This window comes from Oryzias latipes, chromosome 13 (genome assembly GCF_002234675.1).
Source record: "Oryzias latipes chromosome 13, ASM223467v1".
Taxonomy (NCBI): domain Eukaryota; kingdom Metazoa; phylum Chordata; class Actinopteri; order Beloniformes; family Adrianichthyidae; genus Oryzias; species Oryzias latipes.
The window spans coordinates 1,796,308-1,815,342 of NC_019871.2; the positions used below are offsets into that span (position 1 = coordinate 1,796,308).

A 19,035-nucleotide genomic window follows, 5' to 3' on the forward strand; every position below is an offset into this window, starting at 1 on the left:
AGCATCCTGGTTAAAAAACAACACATCTACTGTATGCCCCTCCTCTGAAGCTCCACCGCTGACGCAGAGCAGCAGCGGAGGACGCCGCCCACGGAAACCGTCTCTATCCACAGCCCTGTGCTGCACACACACTGACCCACAACAAGCTGCTCTGAATGACAATTCCGAGTTTTGTTCTGACGCTGATAAACCAGGAAATCCTTTACCTGCCGACATAAATGAGGAGGAAAACTATTTTCTCTAAGAGAATCTGAGCGTTTTAGACGATTCATTCACGTCAAAAGGCGGATGGACGCTGAAGACCAGGTTTCCACGTCTCTGAGGAACCACTGGACCTTCCTTTGTTCTAAAGAAACCTGCAGCATTCTGGTGTCCAGCTGGACGTGCCAGTCAGACCCCCAAACCCCGTTCTAGCGGGAGCATCAAGGCCCACCTGTGATCCGCCTCACACCTACGGTCAGCTCGTAAAAACAAACGGGTCGGACGCAGAACTGAGCCGTCCTCCTGTGAAGATGTCTTCATCTAAAGATCCATTTCACTTCTGGAAGATTCCACATTCGCCTCATGGAGACTCAGGTGTCTGAAGGCTTCATAAGACTTTCCCAGGTTTTTTTCTGAGGGGCATCAAATCTGATATTTAAAGAAAGCGGCACATGATGCAGACGGACGCTCAGGCCCCGCGCCGGAGGGAAGGTCCTACCTGATCTTTCAAGGTTCCGCTCTCTGGGGTCCGGATCAGCGTTGGCTGGATCTGATCTGCACCGCCTGGAAGACAAGAGTTCGGACTATTTAGTCAACATGAAACACAGAGATCCCAGAAAACGTGGTGATCACAGAAGCAGACGGTTCAAATCCCGCTGGCAGTGCTAAGGTTAAAATGCATGTATTAGTGAGCTTACAGCCTGCTCATAGCTGCAATTTGTTTGCTCCATTACTCTGCAGTTCACATGAGGCCGGCAGATCAGCCATTTAATTAGGCCTGAGCCAGAGGGCCTAATTAGGCGTCTGCTTCTTCTCTTCTATATGTGAGCCTAAAAAATGATTCTATACGTTTGCATGATTTCAAAGGGTGCTACTTAATCCATGCTGTTATCTTTGAATACTCTCTCATGTGGGCCTCCCACAGAAATCAGAAGACAAAAATTGTTCAGTAACCATCATGAACACACTGGGATGGTCCGTTAGACCCCGCCCCCTTTTTCTGGTTTGGTTCGCTGTCACACACGGCGCTCTCAGAGGAGAACCAGACACTGAAGAGGCCAAAGACGTCTATAGAAGATATTAAATGATAATCCTTTTTTATTTTATTTCTGTAGTTCAAGTTATTCAAGTTATAAACGGACCAATCCGATGCCTCAGTAAAAGTAGGTGGAGCCTGCAGGATCCCAAACATTTGATCAACAGATTTTGTGTAGCCCACTTCCGAGTGGTAGTTGTCCGGCCTTCCAGCAAAGCTCACTGGTTGCCATAGAAACACAGACCATCCCAGAGACTGGGTCCAAAGACAGCCGGATGCCCCGTGAAGTAGCGACACAAATGATGACGGCGACGGAGTCCCCACAGGGACGGCCGTGACTCAAATGTGGGTCAGAGTCCAGCAGCGGAGCCCTGTTGGCTTGATCTCTCATGGAGTGGCAGGTGTTATGTAAGCTCCTAATTCCAGCAAAGTAAGACGGACAAAGAGATGAACGGATGAAGGACAGCAGCCTCAAGGCCAGAGAGCCTCCTGGTTAAATAAAGGTTTGGTTTGAATGCATATCCATCATCTAATCTATCACCGATCTGCCTGGTTCTGGTTCTGCTCTGTGTTCTGTACCACAGCGATCACCTCAGACGTTTTCCTCCTGCAGGCAGACAGACACAACCGAACCAAACTGTTGTTTCTTCTGAAACAAAGAACTTTTCTGACCGCTGTGTTGCAGCTCAGGTGGGTTCCTAGTTTAGTATAATCGTGGCCGCCGTCGTCCTCTCACTGTTTTAGGCTGCAGCATAAATCCTCCAGGTTTGACAGAGAGCTGCACAAACACCAGGGAAGCACTTTTGACTTTGTTGAGCTCATTTTGAAGGAACAGATCATGAAACCCAGAGCAGACTGGCCCTGGAGTTTGTGAGCGAGACCGGCAGGTCATTGTGCAGTGTTCACGTTACACAATGACCCAGTGAATTCCTGACACGCAGGAAGTCCTTCATGAAATGCTTGAAGGGATTTATGTCGCGATGGTGTGGGTCAGAAAAAACGCCTCCCAGTGATTCTTCAAAACACTGTAGCAGAGAAAATCTGGGTTTTTAGATCATCGAGCTCGCAAACATCTGCTTGATCCATTCGCTGCAACTACATCCTCAGACTGTACAGTGGTGCAGTGGAAGGCACTCTCGCCTTACAGCAAGAACGTTCAGGTTCAAATCCCAGCTGGGTGGAGTTTGCATGTTCCCCTCGTTCATGTGTGGGTTTATTCCCACAGTCCAGAAACATGATTCATTGGTGATTCTAGAGTACCCCATGGTGTGCCAGTGAGTGTGTGACCCTGCGACAGACTGGTGACCTGTTCATTGTGACCCCAACATGAACACAGCGGGTTCTGACGATGCATGAATGCAATGATCCTCAGATAAATGCTTGACAATGGATTACAGTCAATCCACACTCTGCTGCCAAACGCCACTACCAATCTAGAACCACCAGGAGCAAAGCGGAGTTCATTCTCATCCAAGCACACGTGGCGGGAGCTGAACCTGTGACACTGATGCTTGATGAGTCTGTGCCTTAAATGTAAACATGCAGCCGTTGTGGAAGGGCGGCATGATCACTGCAGCCTCAGGAATGTCACATTTACAGAAGACGGCTCTAAAACATCGTTTTTAAGAATATGACGACTCCAACCCTCAGAATAAAATCCCATCTGCCCCGGCTGCCACTTCCACGTCTGCGTTCTTACTCGACTCTTTCGTCCTCTCGGCTTCCGTTTGGAATAAAATACAAACATGTGAATTACACGCAGATGATGAATCAGAGCTCTTTGGTTCCTCAGAGGAAAACGCAGCTGAGCTCAACCGGATTAGAAACACAGGAAACATCAACGCCACCACGGCGGAGCCAGATCTATTCAAATCCCCGGCTCTGATCCTCCTCGCCGCGTCCCGCTATCTGACATCTGAATCCGACATCATCCATCGTCTTCAACAACCGGCAGCTGTGTGCAAATAAAAGCAGAGCCCCTGCGTTTCACGCTCGCTGCTGGCTAACGGCGGCGGTGGCACGCAGCGAGGGAGTCAGCGATTAGTGAGGAGGACGGGGACGGTGAAGTGTCAGCTGCAGGAGAAAAAACACATTTAAACCACAGAGGCCAATGAGTCTGGTTAATGAGGTTCAGAGGCAGGCGGCCTTCAGGGATGGATGCAGCCGCTGCTCAGATCCTATTAAGATGAGGGAGGAGATAAGTGGGGTGGGGTTGTGGGGTGGGGGGCCGGTCAGTCAGCAAAGTCACACCAACACTTTCTGGTGTTCTGTTCTGATGACGCTCTGGACTCGCAGAAACAGACCTTCAGGGAGGAGGACGGTGGTTCCAGCTGTTTTCTTGTCTTTAGATGAAATATTCCTCATCCGGCAGCAGGACATGTAATCCTGAGGGAAAGACGCTTATGGAGACTAAAACAGGCACTACTGACTCTGAGGGTGAACCTGGAAGAACAAAAACCCTCAGACTGACCGTCTCACAGAGACGTTCACACCGACACTTTAGACACACCTGCATGTAGAAGCAGTGGAAGGTTCTACCCACAATTCATAAATTAAGCTGACCCTAAAGACTGGTTGGTCTGTCCAGTCAAAACTCTGACCCCGGTTAAATAAAAGGAAGTCCAAAGCCCGGCAGCGGTTCCGATGATCTCTATACATGTCAACCTTCTACCTAAAAATGACTCAAGCACAACATAAAGCAAACTATGAACCACATTAGGGAAAGTGTGAAGTTCCGTTCACACTGAACCGTGCATCAGGGGTATCAAGTTTCTATGTTACGTGAAGCGGAAACGCTTTTTGGGCAGTGTTTGCAGTGCTATCAACATCATCCGTTTCTCCCATGTGGTGACAAGGTTAAAATTCTTAACCGGTAGCTCCTCCCACAGGTGGCAGCAGCAACAGGTTTAGGACCGTTGGTAAATGGCGTATACTTCTATAGCACTTTACCACCTTCCTTGGAGACCCAGAGTGTTCTACACTCACGGTCCCGATCCGCCGCACTCACACACACACACACACACACACACACACACACACACCCCCACAGACACACACACACAGACACACACTAAATGCGGCTTCGCTGCTGAAGACTGCCGCTAACTTATGACCACCAGGAGCACTGTGACACCGGCAGGGCGGGACCTGAACCTACGATCTTCCGATCAGGGGTCGACCGCTCTGCCTCTGCAGTCACAAATTTCGTTTCGTTCAGTTTGAACGGGATTCACACTGGATTGATCAGTGTTAACCTTTAACTCTTCTGCTCCAGGATGACGTTTCTTCACGACTTAAAAAAGGAATAATAAATAAATAAATAAATAAAATAAATAAATAAATAATAAATAAATAATAAATAAATAATAAATAAATAATAAATAAATAAAATAAATAAAGGAATAATAAATATCTTACTAGAACCCCAAACAATAGTAATACTTCTTAATTTGTTAACAAAGGTTGTTAATAAATCTTATTAAGCTTATTAACACTGACACATTTGTTAGGCACCTATAATATCAGTAAATGCATCATTTGCATCTTAAAAACATCCTAATAATAATGCTTGTAAATGTGTTAACTAAGTAATTTAATAAACCTTATTAGACTTATTGTACTAATAAATGTCTTATTAACACCCTATAAATTAATTTATAATGCTTGTTAATGTGTTAACAAAGCTTGTTAAGGAATCTTAATATAAAGTGTTACCGGAATTTTCTTCCATCAACTGCTTTACTGTCAGTTGATGAAACAGCATCTCAAAATCTCAAAGTAACATACTTTACATTTTAAATATGTAAACACGATTCTGTAAAAATAGAATTGAAAAGCGTTTTTTTTTTCTTAAAAGCTTTTTTTTGTGGTCTCTTTTTGTAAAGTTTTGTACAAATTACTCCACTCACCCAAAATAACTGTCAGAAAACATAAAACAGAAGTAGGAACTGTGTAAAAATCTTTGTTCTTGACAAAGACAAAGAACAAAAGCGTTTCCGAAGAGGAATAGTTTGTAAAGGACAATTAAAGCTTCTTTCTTTTCAAACCAAAAGGAGATTTCTTTGAGCAACAGAGTGCAGGTGATGCAGCGAGTCAAACAAACACGTTAGGAAAAAAGCTCAACTTCATGTTCGGGTTTCAACTAAACATAGATTCAGTTTGTCTTTAATGGAAAATGTTGGAGTTGATATTTGAATCTTAAATGTCAAAGCATTACGGAGCTTTCTTTTCTCTTTTGATAAGAAGAAAGTCAAACTGACATTTGAGTTGTTTCTTTTATCACATTTCACTTTTATTGTTCTTTTTTTTTTACTGCTTCCGTCATTTTCAGACCAGATTTTTCTGTATAATCGGCTGCTCTTCATCTCTCCATCGTTCTGTTTTAAGTTTCATTGTTCTTCTAATAATCAATTTTCCGTAAGTGTTGGTTTTCCAGACTGGGTTTCATTTCAGGACGGCGTTCAGATCTACATTTAAATTCACACGACGTTCTTTCCTGGCAGATGCTGAAAGCTACGTTCAGTCTACCTCCTGGTTTCCTCTACAGAGAGGGAAGATTCTGATGTAAATGATCCAAAGGTATATTTGGGAAGAGCCGGTTTTAAAACTGAATCCATACGATGGTATCAGGCCTGCATTTAGCCCTCTCCCTGCCTTCCTTCATCCTCCTCTTCATCCTTCGATTGAGCAGATTTCATTTCAAAACAGTTTCCAGACGGGGCTTTTGAGTGGTGAGGCTTTTCCCTCTGTCACGTTCTCTCCTTCCTGTCTGCTCCTTCTCCTTCTGATCTGTCCATCCATGACCTTCAATCCTCAGCAGTAATCCCCGAGAGGACGGACAGGGAGAATGAAGAGAAGAAGAAAAGACAACCAGCAGGTTTCACTGCACCAAACGCTGCAAAAACACTTTCAATTAATGAAATCCTGAGTCTGCATCAGCCTCTTCTTTTCATAAAACTAATGATTCAAACTATTCAAAGTTTTCAAAGCATCACATTAAACAAACAGCATCTATGATGTCATGAGAACCATCAACATTTACATGATATAATAATGATCCAACTATAAAATGTTGTTGGAGAGCTAAATGAATATGATTGATGAGATGTTTTGTTCAACTCTACTACCTTTTATTGTTAATTTGTGAGAGGTGGAACCTTCTTTCTGTGTTGTGTCAGGCGGGGAAGCTTATTGCTGTTACTCCTAACTGGTCCACATGGCAGCCAGATGAAAACAGGATAAGTAAGAAATATTACTGCTGTAAACAGATGAAGTTTAACGACATGCTCTTCCAATAATTCACCTGTCAAAGCCACATTGTTCTCATACCCTGTCCAGGTGAAAACTCGCCTCTGATTGGCTGCAGGGTATCCATTAAAGCTAAAATAGAAGTTCCAGTGCATTCGCCTGCACGTTCCATGTTTTGGCGCTGGACTGAACGCCAGCAGGGAAGCAGAACAACCGAAACTTGGAACATCGGTGGACAGACGTTATTCCACAGTTTTTCACAAACGTAGAAAAGAAATAGTTATTGGTGGATGTCCCTTCAATAACACCGACCTAGGAAACTACTTATGGACTTTGTTTCTTGGAAACAAACTTTATCTTCATCGTCTGGACAGAAAAAAGCGGTAAGGGGTGAACTTCCCCTCTTAGATGATGCTTTGGATCACTTGACATGATATTTAACAGATCTATGTGTTGAATTAAAGTTTTTTTTTGGAAAACTACCAGATTCTGTTCACCACATCCATCCATGACTCACTCTTGATGCATGTCAAATCCGTCTATGGTCAAGTCGTTTGCCGTGGTCACGTGACGTAAAGCAGCTGCCAAGTTAAAAGCCCTAAGCTTAAAAGACTGCAACAAAAAAAAAGAAAAAATATGTTTTGGAATGCTTTTTTGGGGAGAAAACAGCCAATTAGGAAACTGAAGAAGAACCTTCAAAGAGGACCAGGAGTCTTCCTCGACATCTGGATTTATTGAAACAGTTTTTATCCGTCACACCTTGAAAGTCGGATGCAGCTAAAGATAGCGTCTGGTTGTTAGTCTCCACATTGACGATAAAAGGAAGATCTTCATCACAAAGTCTAAGTTTAAACCAGCCTCAAACATTTTATAGAGAATGAAGATTCAATCAAATGATGCTTTTGATTTGTGGAAACTTGTAAATGTGACGTTTAAGAATTTCCTACTGCAATGGGACAAAGGGCGCACAGCTGTCAATTAGCACAGAAAATGTTCTTCTGTGCGAAAAAATAATACAGAATCATTCAGGATTTATGGAAAACAAAAATATATATCATAAATATTTTCGTCCTGAAAGATAATAAGATTGAGTTCTGTGTTATAATGGCACTCTATGGGGGGAAAACTGTAATGTTGTCTTTATTGAATTGTTACAAATCAGAAACAACTTCTACAAATCAATAACTTCTTCAACAACAAAATCCACTGATATTTTCAGACATTTTTAAACTAAATTCCTCAAAAACCGCAAACTTAAAAATATTCGACACTAATGAGACACCGTTTGGACCAGTATGTGAAAGTATTGTCTGACATTAAACCGATCTGTGGCCTGTAAAGGGTCAGGGGTCAACAATACATACTACCGGTTAATCCTCACCAGCTGCAGCAGAGTGAGGTCGGTGCAGGCTATGTAGCTGTTACCATGACAACAGGTCAAATGTCTTATCAAAAAGTTAGCTTCTTATGAAAAACGATTTAAAAATTAGAAGAATGAGGTACTAATGTTCTATTTAATATTCCCTCCTAAGTGACCTTCGTATGTTGTTAAGGGTCGCCACAGTGAATCAGCTTTCACTGATCTGCACAGGCGGTTTGGCAAAAGGTTTTTACACACAATCCTGTATTTTGATAGGCACAGGGACATCTAGATACACCCAGATAGGCAGCTCATTGCACGCCCGGGGATCAAACTCAGGGTTTTCTGAGTGGCAGTCCTACACCGAGCAAACTTAGGTATTTAGAAGTGACAATGGTATAAATGGTATAGTGTTCTTTCAGGCATCTTTGATCAGACTTTGGACTTTGTGGAATCACCGTCCTTCTCTTTTTGTTGGAAGGTTCACGCCTCTTTATCGTCCATAAAAAGAATGGATAGTGGACACCTCATCTGGCGTTACCCCATACTTATTATCTATCCCGTACTCTTGGATAACAGCAGGTGGCTCAGATGTACAGTAAAATGCCGGGAGGGACTTTCCTTCAGTTTTGCTGCAGAAAAGGAATCGGATTGACTGACATCTTCTGTCAGGACGAAGGCAGAACGGGGACGGAACAGAAAGGCCTGCCTGGTGTTAAAAACAGCAATGCAGCAGACAGATCTGACTGAAAGGTGAAGGGTGAGGGAAAGGAAAATAACGAGAAACACAAAAACAGGAAACACCCGGTTGCTTGGTTTGACAAGATACAGATGGGAAAACGAGTGATACCTGGCGGAAGAAAAGGTGTCTGATGGTCTGATGAACAAACGGAGAACTGATGAATGGACCATTGCATAACTGGCAGATGAGATAATGGACAGAGAGAAGGTTCGGTGGACAGATGGATGTGTGAACACAACGCTTGACGGATGGACAGAAGTTGATTAGACAGACAAATGAGTCTAGTAATGGATGGATGGATGGATGAAGAGATGGACAGTCTGATGTATTAACGAACAATTGCATTGTGGGATAAATGGATGAGAGAGAAACGGAGAAATTGATGGACGGAGCAGAAGCCTGATAAAAAGGCTTCTGTGAGAAAATGGATGGAATTGTCGGTTGAATACACCGATCTATGCTCACCTTGTCATCTGTTTGTTAAACAGCTGATGGGTCAGGAATAGAAAAATTCAATAAACATGAGAGAAAATCCTCTGTGAAGTAAACTCATTACAGTTCTATTCAGAGTTCTGATTAAGGTGCTGATCCTTTGTGTTGTCAGCTGTACTGATGCTGGTGTACACGTGCTGTTGCTGCCGTCACACACGGTGGAACCAAGGCCTAAAGGTCTGAAGTGTTAATAACAACAACTACAGAGAAGATTCTCACAAACAACGTTCCAAACAGAGATAATGGCCTCCAGTTTTGGCAGCTTTACAGGACCAGGGGTGGTTGGTTACAGAGGATCCTTCACAAGGACTGGTCAGATCTTTACTTAGGGGTTTTCAGGTCTAGGGTCAGCACAGGAACTTTTTCCAGGCTGGGTTTGTCCTTAACGAAGGTCTCAACCATTAACTGTGAGAACTGTACCAAGTGACCCCTTCCACCCGATGTTCCAAACAGGAAGTACCGGCGGCCTCCAAGAAAGTAAAATCCCACAGACTTCTATAGAGAAATAAACAGCTGTTACTCCGTCGTTCTATTGGTCAGAAGAACCCTTTTTGATCTGATACCTTTTGTTAACATCTTCTTGATAAACCTCATTTTTGGTGTTTATTTTTTTTTTCTGTTGTTCAATGTATTCAAGTTATAAGCTGACCAATCAGATGCCTCAGTAAAAGTAGGTGGAGCCTACTGGCCCCCACTCGAACAACAGTTCGACAGATTTTGTGTAGCCCGCTTTCAAGTGGTAGGGGTGTGGCCTTTTAACAAGCTCTTATTGATTGGTAAAAGTGGATAATTCAGACTATTCGACCACTGATGTCATCTGATTCCAACATGGCGGCGTTAGTATTGATTAAAGACTAAAAACCTGGACTAAAACCTGGCCATGATTTTTATTTTGAATATATAATTATATTTTGCAATTAATCAGAGAAAAGTATTAGAATAACTAGGATTAAACATTTAGATTGTTGCCTAGCACTTTTTTGCTGGCAAAGTGCCTCTGATTCAATGGATTATTTAGCACCAAATGGTTCCAACAACTTTATATGAACCAGGTAATTTCTTGAGAACTTGATGAAATGTCTGATTAGAAAGGAGAAGAGAAGCTTCAGGTCTCCTCCCATCAGCAAAGACAGCAGCAGATGTCAGAAAAAAAGAATCAGTTTTTTTAAGCAATAAAAAGCCAATCAATCTACAATTCTGGGCTACAAAGGGGATTACACATCTCAAACATATTTTTAATTCCAGTGGTCTAGTACAATTTTCTTATCCAAGAATACGGCATCAGGAAGAGTCAATTTTTAGAATACCTACAACTTAAATCTTCAATAGAAGCTAAAATATCTGTAACTACAATAAATCTAGATCTACCACCTGCAGTAACAGATTTAACCTCAAGAAAGATAAAAAAATATTTAAAATAATCGTATTTTCAGATGAATCTTTATCACTTCCCAAAACAAAATGGGAAAACAATCTCTTTATTTCTGGTAACACTGAGTTCTGGGTTCAAATATGTAAGAACATCTATACTATGACAAAAAACACTAACTTACAGCTAATACAATACTAAACCCTCCATAGAATTCACTACACAAGAGAGAAAATGTCAATATGATTCAGAGATCTGCTCATTTTGCACTCAAAATACCCCGGACACATATATTCATGCAACTTGGGACTGCACACCCGTAAAAGAATTTTGGGAAGAAATCACCCAAACCTTATCTACCTTCTTGGCCTGCCTCATCCCTTTATCACCCTCATTGTGTCTTTTAGGAGACCTATCACAATTAACACATTCGAATATTGACCCGTCTAAGATTGAATTCACTCTTATAGCAATAACAATAGCTAAAAAACAATTTTCATGAGCTGGAAATCAAAGAACACCATAAATCTATATTTATGGAAACATTTTTTTCTTGAATATATTTCTTCAGCCAGTTTATTACCTTCTCTCCCTGACACGACCAAACCACTATCAGTGTGGTCGGCCTTCATGGAGTTCCTAGACCAACACTAAGTTTCATCTGAAAATCAAATATGTGACTGTCGTGTGTCCTCACCTTTTTCTCTCTATAATGTCCTATTCACTTCATTTGCAGTTGTCTGTCTGATGGTTATGTGCAACTTTGTTTGTTTTATCCATTTATTTATTTTTGAAACAATGACAAAATGATTATTTACAGAGAGGGCTTCAGGAGGGAGACCGCTACTGTTTTTCCAGTATCAAGAATACAATGAAGGCATAATTATATATGTCTCGAGCCTTTCCTGTCTATCTATATGATTCTCTAATAATCTACCCCATAAATATGTATAGTTGACACAATGTGTGACGGTTAGTTCAAGCTTGGGGATGGAATTCTCTCTCGCTGTCCTTACATCACACACACACTCACACTAAGACACACACACACACTCACACTAAGACACACACACACACACTTTATGTGTTAGTATCGGTAGTTGTCTGTGTTTGTCAGATCTGTTTTTTTAATTGTTTGTTGTTTTGTCTTGTTTTGTTGTTCTGTTGTCTCACTTAAATAAATAAATAGAAAAATATGTATAAATAAATAAAAAAGAATAAAAGAATCAGTGAAGTGTTTTATGTTTTCCTCAGAGGACCTGCAGGATGTTTCAGCTGTTTAGAAACCTTCAAAATGATCCGGTCTGGTTCTGGACATTTGTGAGGTTAATGTTTGTTCCAGAGTGGAATTAAGATGGAAACAGAAAAAACAAAATCAATGACGGTTGCTCTGGAAGAACCTGCAGTCAGTTGGAGGCGCCGTGTCTATTGTTGTTGAAGGAGTTTGTGTCTTCGGCAGGAAGGATGTCTGAACTTCTCAAGAAACCAAAAGACTCTCAGAGTCACGCAGGACTTTTTAAACACAGAGTTGTTTACTCTGAAACGCTCACGACAACATCTTTCCAAAAGAAGACAAATGTCCTGTGTTCAGTCACAGGACGTTCTGGTCTAAAGGTGTTTTTAAAATTCTCTCTGTACAGCCGTCTTGGTTGCATATTGACGTTCCCACACGAAGCTGCCTGTGCTCCACCTCTATGTCCACAGACATGAACACAGAGGTGGAGGTAAATCCAGGCTCTGAGGGAAAAGAGGCAGAAGGCAGCGATGGATGATGGAGCTGTTAATGAGAGAGGGGCTGCTGAGAGGGAAGCATAAAACCACCGGGGGGGGGGGGGGGGGGGCTGGCAGGGAGGGACGCACACATAAAACACACATATTAGGATTCATCCTGCATTTCTGCCTCCAAATGGCAAAAAGCTGCACGCAGGTTTGTTGTGCGTGTACGAGTTGGCAAAGGCTGAAGCCTAGCAGATGGTCAGAGCTGAGTGTCTCTCCCTGGTGAGTCTGTCATCTCCCCCCATCCTCCCCTCTTCTGTCCCTTCAGCCTCATGGCTGCTCTGAGCCTCGGAGTCTCTCCACTCCCAACACCACACGTTCTGATGAACTCCACAAAGTTTGGACGCATAAAAAACACAAAAATGGAGAGTTTATGCTTTTGCTATTTCACCTCAAAGGATGCATCATGACCGACTCCCATGACCCTCCTCAGGACGAAGCAGGAATTCAAGATGGATGGTTGACGGACGGACGGACGGATGGGTGGATGATGATGGACAGATGGACGGACGGACGGATGACGGATGGACGGATGGACGGACGTGTCAAATACTTTTAAACACCTTCTGGCCTCACTGTCTCCATTAAATATTTTGCTTGTTTGCTGAAAGACTTGGTGAAAAAAAACAACTTTATTTTTCTGCAGAGCTCACATCTGTCACATTCTGTCATTGACATCCGGAGCAGGTTACCGTGGTAACTGCATCACATGGCTTAGTAAGCCTATTAGACTATTATTATTATTTTATTCATTATACACTGCCCATTTTATTATTATAATCATGAAATTGAAGGTTTTGTTTTTATAATTTCATTATTTTTATTTTTGAATTGCCATTATTTTTGTGTCTGACTTTATTTTATTTGTATTATTTTATTATTATTGACATTCTGATGTTTCTTACTCCAGTGTTTCCTCTCGGGGATCCATAGTCCTGGTGCACTACTGGCTTTGCCTGTAGGGGGTGCTGTTGCAGCGGTGCTCGTTCCCATAAGGCCGGCTGGGGTCCCAATCTGTGGAGGGGGCCCTGAGCTGCTGTGTTGGGCGGGCGCTGTGGCAATGCCCCCCGTGGTCGGGCTGAACCTTGGAATGAATGGACCCCCATTATTTTGATCCTCACAGCCGGGCTTTCTTTAAGCTGCAGTGCTTTCGTTTTTGTTTAGGGTTATATTGGGGGAGCTGGGCGGGTGGAGGGAGGAATGTGGTGAGGGAGGGGTGCCAACTGTGTGTGATTATCCTGTGTTTTCTGTTTTTATTAATCTTCATATTTAATGACTAAGTGTATTTGCTTTTTTGTAAAGCGCTTTGTGTTTTCAAGTGGAACGAAAGACGCTAAACAAATAAATACAGTTGAGTTTGAGTTCAGCTATCATCAGGCCAGGTGAGGCGCTTTGGACTGAACCAACAGTCATATTCAGATCTGAACAACAACAAAAAGTAGAAATGAACCCAAAATGAGAAATAAGATGAAGATGAGATTGATGACAACCACTGAAAAACTGGGATTTCTGCCTGATGCATGAATTTATTTCCAGCTATGAAAAACAAAACAAAAAAACTTGTGTTTTCATCATCAAGTAGATGCTAAATTAAGGTCATTTTGGAGCTAAAGTGGTTTCATGTGTATTTCATCAACAGGCGTCAAGGGGATACCAGGTGGGATCGCCAGCTGTAAATTGATCTGAATTTGCTTTTTCTAGCAAATAAAGCAGAATACTGTTTTACATTTTACCTCATTCATGGTGGGGCTATGTTCTCAAAAAATTATAGATTTCTTGAGGCTGCAAAACCAGCCAATCAGGACGCAGAACAAAATCCAATGTTTAAAAAAAACGTGCAAAATTTAAAGTTTATTTAAAATTAAGAATATGTAAATTTTTAATTTTTTTTAATTTTTGTTTAATACATTTTAAATAAATCCTTCCTGTTTATGTTTCAATGTTGAAATTGAAAGAAATTGTCATCTTTTTATTCTTTTTCTTCACCTCTTTGTTTTTCCCGTCCTCTTTCAGACTGATTTCTCATGACCATCTGCAGGCGCTCCGTTTCCAACGCTCCATTCTGATTGGCTGCAGGGAACTTTGAAGGGACTGTTCCTGCCTGTAGGCAGAGGTTTTGAAAAAGGCCTCAGAAGACCTTCCCGTGTTTCTGTATGGCCAAACAAATGCATTTGCCGATCAGCAGCAGTTGGAAGTTGGCTGTTTTCTTTGGTTCGCCTGTTTTTTTTTCCCCACCTGCTTGGTCCACTCATGACAATGGTGTCAGAAGGGGATGATGGGAAACATGTTTGATATGTTAAGGTGCAAATATTCAGGCTCAGTGAAAAGACAGAGACTTGTGTTTGTCTGAGAAACTGTCACAGAAGAGTCCGGCTTTTGTTTTTTGACCGTAAAATGACTAAAGACTGGAGTTCAGCCGAAACTGTGAGGGAAGCTCAGCAGGAAAACAGTTTGTGACCAGAAGAGAAGCTATGAAAGCAGCTATCTCTGTATTGAACTATTTTTAATAAATCACAATTATTTGGTTCCAATGCTGTTCGTCTACATTTAACTTAAAAAAAATCTGCTGGATAAAATAAAAAAACTCTGTAGCCATTAAAGGTGGTTGGTTATATATATTAGATTTTTAATCCTAACCTATTAACTCAGTGTTAAATTTTAACCAACATCAACCAGTGTTAAATGTACAATTCAGGACAACGTGTCGTTGGGTAGCTGTGAAGTTTTGAACCCACTGTTCCCCCCCTCACACATCAGAATGGTTTGTTCTTGATCCGTAATCCACTCGGTGAAGCCCCTGAGTGGATTTCTGTAAGCGTCGGCGCCCAACTCAACACCCGCAGTAACTTTAGTCAGAGGCGGAGCCTGACGCAAAAAGTCATTTTCCTGAAATTGAGTTAAAGCCTCGGAAGACAGGGAAGGTGGGAACGCCTCGGGAAAGGAAATTCACCTGTTTCAGAAACTTAAACCGCCTCTCCAAGACTTGATGGTTTTTCCAGCTTTATTCCCAAATGAAATGATGGGATGTAACACAGTTAAGGCGTTTCTACACCTGCACAGCAGTTTTATTTGCTTTTTTGTCTGACAGAAGAGAAGGAATTCTTTTTCTTAGAAGAGCTTGGACAAACTCTTTGGCAAAACATAATCATAGCGAGTAATGATTGGAGTCAAAAAGCTACCGCAGCGTGTCGGGTTCTTGGTTTCTGACCAAGCAAAAGTCAAGTTTTTAAAAACGAGTGTTTTCAAACACACAATGTCTCCCACCAATCACAGGAGAGCCAATGGGACATGTCAGCTGCTCAGACAAGTCTATTTGGTGCAAGTCTGCGGCGCGCTGTGGGTGACTGCGAGGGCTGATGGGTAATTTCTTGGTCGGCTGCTAGTGTTTTGAATGACCAATGAGGTGGATGATTTGGTTGAGTGCATGTACGCCCCTGAGGCGACAGACCCGACTCTTTTTCAGTTTACAAGCTGAATATCAAAGTGACCTCGTCTGCTATTGTTTGGTTCACATCTATCCATTTTCTCTGTGGTGTTTCTTTCCAGTTTCCACGTCAGTCTCACTCAGAAGGATGTGTTGGCCTCATATTTGACCCCTTTCTTCTTAAAAATGCCGTCTTTCCACGAGAACCTTTTTCCCGATTTAAGGTGATACATTTGGAGTTTCCTCTTTTTCTGTTTTTAGTTTGATCATTTTTAGTCCAAAGCTGCTTTCCTTCAGTAACACATACTGCTGCAGTTCTGGGAGGAAAACTAAAAAGAAGGAGCAAAGACTGAACTCAGCAGAGTCTGCCTTTGCTGCTCCTCTTGGAAACGTGGGAATTCCATCAACGTTGACCTGTGTGCAGTGTAGTATACTTTACTGTACTTTTATGTACTTTACTTTAGGATTTCCTCACAGTCTGGCTGCAGAAAGGAGCACACACTTATTTTGATCGTTGTACTGTCAAAAGGATTTGGGGGTTGCAAAATAAAGATACGCCTACGTCTCACCTACTTCCCCCTCTCTCACCCGTACGTCACGTAGAAGTGTCCGCTATGACTTGTTGCCGCAGCATTCCTGTGCAGGTTGGACCGTTTTTGACCGGCAGATGGCCTGTATCCACCTGTAAGGACCATCGGGACGAAGGCTGAAGCTCAGTTCAGCTACCGTTGAGTTTTTATGAATGCTATAATGTTGCTGACCTGATGCATGACAAAAATCATGGAGATCTCTGTCAGCATGAAGATCAACCATCCGCTGCTGCAGTCAGAATGTCTTCTTATGATTTCAAATGGAGAAAGGTTTTGGCGAGAACACAAAGAAAAAGCTGAAGGAAAAACAATCTTTATCTGATTCTTCACATGCTCAGTACCACACAGTTCACACGATAACCAGGACAACAGCCCCAGAGATGGCACATACAAGATCATAAGGCATCATTATTTATCGTAACTTATACCACGGTCCGGGTGAATACTCGATTCTGATTGGCTGCTGGGTGTGCGTTAAAAGTGATAACCGCACGCCCCAAAAAGAAGTTCCGGTCACTTATCTTAAATCTTCTGCATCACTGTGCCAGCTTCTTTAAAACAACCTTTAGCTTCAGCATCTGGACAAAAACAAGCGGTTAGAGGAGAACTTTCTCTCTGAACTGATGCTTTATTTAACACATCGAGATCATCAGCATATACAGCACAGACCAAAGGTTTGGACACACTGTCTCATTCAAATGAATGTGACGGTGTGTTCAAACCTTTGGTCTGTGCTGTATACATCGCTTTATATCGCCGAATCTTGACTGCAGTGGTGGTGTGGTGCCTTGTCAGGGTAACGTGACCAGGCGCAGCACCACGTAACAAATAGTCCGCTTTTTGTGAAAAAAGCGATTTAAATTGGGAAAAAAAACAAGAATTAAGGAATGACAACTGGTTCATATTGATTTTATTTTTAAGTGACCATGGTATAAGCGGGTTAATGGCCAACAAAGTGTCCATCATCACTTTTAACGCACTTTGCGGAAGCAACCGTCCGACGTGCAGCGGAGGCTTCCACGGCGTGCGTTAAAAAGTGGTAATGCACACATCATCGGCTGTTAACCCTTACTTAAGCTGTAAGAAGGTTTTTCTTTTCAACAAAAAGTGTATTTCAGGGCAAAAACTAACATTCAGACAAACAATGATGTTTGCTGTTTAACTCTGTCATCTCAGTTAAACATCTCTTCAATTTTTAAGTCCTGACAACAAACGAACGACACAAAAAAAAAAAACAAAGACGCCAGAGCTGTGCTGTCAGAAGGACTTCGCCTTCAGCGCCGGTCGGCAGAAGTCCGTTGCCTTTACGGCACAGCGGCAGAGGTGGGAGGTCAATGGAGGAAGGCTCGGAGGAGAGGTGATGAATCACAGAGGGAGACTCTGCTTTGGAAGATCTGGCTTTAAATCAAACCATAAAACTAGACTGGAAGAAGATAAAGAGTTTGGATGGATGGATGATAAGGGAGGGTCTGTTGATGAAGAGGTTTGAGTTCACATCAGACAATCTAAAGCACATCGACCTGTGAGGAACGGCACCATCACAGCCAGATTTATAGATAAGCCTGGGCAGATGATGAAGGACGTATTTGAAATGGGTTTAACTACAGGAGTAAAAAACTAAATGTTCAGCAATAGTCTCTCAGAATCAAGCATACGGGATGGAACGGATGCTTTACTGGTTTGGTCCTTCCCTGATGCAGCAAAGTTGAAGCATAAATGAGGCAAAGATTTGTTCTAAAATGAAAAGCTATGATCAGCATCACAGCGTTGACCTTAGAAGGCTTTGATTTGAGGTTCAGGCAGAGAACAGGGACAAACTGGAACAGAAATTACACTGAAAACTTCTATCTTTTGGCTTTTCCTCGACTGATTCCTCTTCTGAACAGTTCAAAGATCCTCTGTACGGTAAAGACCGTCCACTCCAACAACTTTCCATGTTTTGCTGACCAGCTGGAGGCCGACTGTCCTTTTCTGCTCTAAAACTTTCAGACCTTCATGGAAACTTTGTTACCAACAAAAAGGTTTAACCTAAATAATTTTTTTAGGAGCACCAAACTACAAACTTTATTTCTCTTGTGTTGCAACCAAGACTTTAACTGAAAATAATAAGAATCTGCTGCGTTTGTTCTGCCTGAGAAAACATTATTCATGTATTTATTCTGTTTACATTTGCATAAGTCTAAACTTCTTCGGGATTGTTAAAAAAAGTCTCCAACTGTGAGAAAACTCACGACTGCATTTAATTTTACGCAGTAAGAACAAGTGGAGAGATTTCGGCTCCACAGTGAAAGCAGATCCAAGCTGCTGAATAAAACATCTGTGCGCGCACGGAGGATCCAACGCCTCGGTGGAGAAAGTTAGGAAACCGGGAGTAACCTTTGCAGACGCAGCAGCTCCTCCTTACAGTCAGTCACTTTGGGATTCCAACTGAATTCAGGAGTTTTCAGTCGTTGACATGAACACAGTAAAGTGGTTGCTGAAGACCGGGAGAATTAAGGTAGCATGAAATAAACAAATGCAGTTTTGTAACGTGGCTGCATAGAAAAATATATGTCAAGAGGAATTTTCTTATTTAGACAACGAGGCTGCTTAGAAACACATCATAAATCAAAATTTACTTTATGAATCATATTTTAGGTACCAAGACTTGTTTTCTCAAGCTTCGATTATTTAGATAGTGAAAAACTTTCTTGATCAGATTATTTTCTTGCCAGACAAAATATATAACATTTTTTCTTGAAACAAGCATCCTTTTACTTTCTTAAGAATCGTTTCATTTTGGTGCAGTTTTGAGTTTG

The 19,035-nt window shown here is 42.0% G+C and overlaps 1 protein-coding gene across 2 annotated transcripts in view; it reads right to left on the bottom strand.

Annotated features, from left to right (window-relative positions):
- The window catches only part of LOC101172994 (leucine-rich repeat and fibronectin type III domain-containing protein 1-like protein), a 275,228-nt gene that overhangs the window by 79,273 nt on the left and 176,920 nt on the right, over positions 1–19,035 (bottom strand). For both annotated transcript variants that reach the window (XM_004075203.4, XM_023961321.1), the window contains one exon: positions 701–765. The gene's annotated coding sequence lies outside the window, so the exon portion shown is untranslated. The remainder of the gene's footprint in view (positions 1–700; positions 766–19,035) is intronic.